We start from the raw sequence: 2,500 nt of genomic DNA on the forward strand, positions 1-2,500 counted from the left end.
ATAAAGGATAAGGAATAACAATGGAGCTTGTAGGGTGGAGGGAAAGTAATGGCACGTCAAGGCTGCGAGGGCCCGGCGCCCACCGCGGCCACTACTGCAAAACCACAACCCATCGCCCTGAGTTATTATATCTCGCACGTTCGGGGCGGATCGCCGTTCCTGTCCCTTGCTCTTTGGCTTTGCTTGAGTTTTCTGCCTCACGCTCAGCTTCCCTAAAAATTCTGAACTACGTGGTCATTCCTTCGGTAATACGTATTCAAGGTATTTTTTTACATAACTGAAATAGTTATATTACTGAAATGGTTTACTGACATGCCTAATATCAATTATTTAGACATTTGCAATTATATGCTCATCCCATAATCTTACGACGCAAAGCATCCACAGGTTGGTAATATTACTTAAGTAAACAAGTAACTTTTGATTTCCGGTAACCCTAAAAGAATACTTATCGCTGAAAAAAAAAAGTTTTCGACGTAGTTTTTTAAAGCTGACTTTCACTGAGACCGATTACTACCAATGGTTAACCAGAAATGGTTACTCAAGAAAATTTCTGGTGAGGTGATTATAGCCGATGCATCGGAGGTAACCAGAGAGGTAAACGCCATTAGCAGCACATTTGTCTGGTTGACCGCCACGAGACCGAGGGTAACAAACCCAATTCAGCCACTGTTGGACAGTCTTTACTTGCTTACTCTGGAATAAAAGTGAAACTTGTTTGAGTATCCTATATTTTGCGTTGACATTTATAGATATATATAAGCGTCGGGATGATTTTGATGAATGATATCATAGCTAATTAGTTTCTCCATTGGAGCCGCGAATGCCCCTGGATTCTGTGCCTGAAAACGGAAGGGGGAGATGTAGTGTATCCTGTACATCCTGAGGGAGCAGTACAAGTGTAGAACGATATGAATCAAGTAAAAACGCACTCATGCAACTGGGCTAAACAAAACCCAGTATCTGAAATGAGTGGAGTCGTTACTGCCTTCGTCATTTCAAAACAACACGCTCACTCGCTCAGTTTATCCCTCGCGGGTCACGGTCGCGCGCACTGCGCAGGTACGTTACCTGCCAACGTGTCTGCCGATCAAGCAAAGGCGGCAGTTGGCAGATGAAACCGTGCGATCCGCTGGTCGCAACAAGGCAGTGCACAAGAATCGGGATTGAATTGATTATTATGGGGCGGGATATTACAGTTTTCAAGTTTGCTCTTATATTGTCCTTCGTACTTCAATAAATCATAAAACGGTCATACGGATATAAACGGTCACACAGTTAAGTGCATTTTTTTTTTTTTTTAATATAAACCAGTGCATAAGGCAACATATCACTGTACTGACACATCCGTTCAAATTAGACCGGAAATCAGGACCGGAATTGCCAGACGAGGCATGGGTGGGACACAGCACTGCCTAGCTTGTGACATAAAAGGAAGGAAGTAATCAACCCATTCATTATTAAATAAACCAATTTATCACACCGGCGACAAGCCCTTAACCCTGCAACTGGAATGGCTGTAGTACATGATTATAGGCAGTTCCAGCGGTTGCTAGGATACGTCTGACAAAACAGAATGCTGTCATTCCTCAATGTAGAGATGGAGCTTCAGACAGAACCGATTCTCTGCCATGAATTATTTTATCTCTCCATATTACGTACAAAGCAGACATAATTGCTGACTTGTTCAGCGGGGAAGCTCTCGGCCCGGAAGATGTAGGCTAAACCTAGAGGAGAGCGGGAGAGGGCGGGACGTAGTAAACATGGCGCAGGTGAATAGAGACACCTGAGCAGACACTCAGTGTGCTTTGGGCCGGCGTAAGGGAACGTCGTGTCACTTTTCGGGCGATATTTTGTGATACTATAGCAAGTTTTAAGGCACGTAGCCAACACTCAACTAGAATCCTTTGTGGGTGTTATCAATCAAAACGAAGTTTTAGAACTATATAATGTAAGTATTGTCATTTTGTAAACTTTATAGTCCTTTTTCCTTAAGAATAAAGTAGCATTGGTTCTGTTGCTTTACCATTTGAATTTTATTTATATGAAATTGTCTGCAGATGATATTATTCTCCTTTTTAGGGTGACGAAAGAAAAGAGGAAACATATTAGTCATTTATACGTATTTCAGGAAAAAAACTGAATATTGATTTGGAATGAAAGATGGGTTATTTTGTAACATAAAGTTTTCAAGTTTCATCTTAAACAATGAGGAAGAGTTGACACTTGTGAAAGGAAAACATATTGAGCGACTCCTTCCACGTGGGCTCGTGAAAACCTGTTATTATTGAACCCGAAAGTAGTTTTTGTGGGGCAAGTTAGGAATTATTGACAGTCGCAAGTCTATAATCATTGGTATGTCGCATATAATAGAATTTCATGTCACATTTTTACGAGATTTACATAATTAGCCATCATGACAGAATGCACATAACACATGCATTCGCAACGAGAAGGCAGAGGGACAGAGCGTGCTTTGAGTCCCGCGGCGAGTTGCGTC

General features: G+C 41.8%; 1 protein-coding gene across 2 annotated transcripts in view; it reads left to right on the forward strand.

The window, feature by feature from the left end:
- Positions 1 to 2,500, forward strand: part of LOC125028970 (CD109 antigen-like) — a 106,897-nt gene that overhangs the window by 585 nt on the left and 103,812 nt on the right. Inside the window, exon 1 of one of the 2 annotated variants that reach the window (XM_047618638.1) lies at positions 1,667 to 1,951. The exons of the other annotated variant lie outside the window; for it this stretch is intronic. The gene's annotated coding sequence lies outside the window, so the exon portion shown is untranslated. Of the gene's footprint in view, positions 1 to 1,666; positions 1,952 to 2,500 lie in introns of those variants that run through there. 2 annotated transcript variants of the gene reach the window in all.

Source organism: Penaeus chinensis, chromosome 9, assembly GCF_019202785.1.
Source record: "Penaeus chinensis breed Huanghai No. 1 chromosome 9, ASM1920278v2, whole genome shotgun sequence".
Lineage (NCBI taxonomy): Eukaryota > Metazoa > Arthropoda > Malacostraca > Decapoda > Penaeidae > Penaeus > Penaeus chinensis.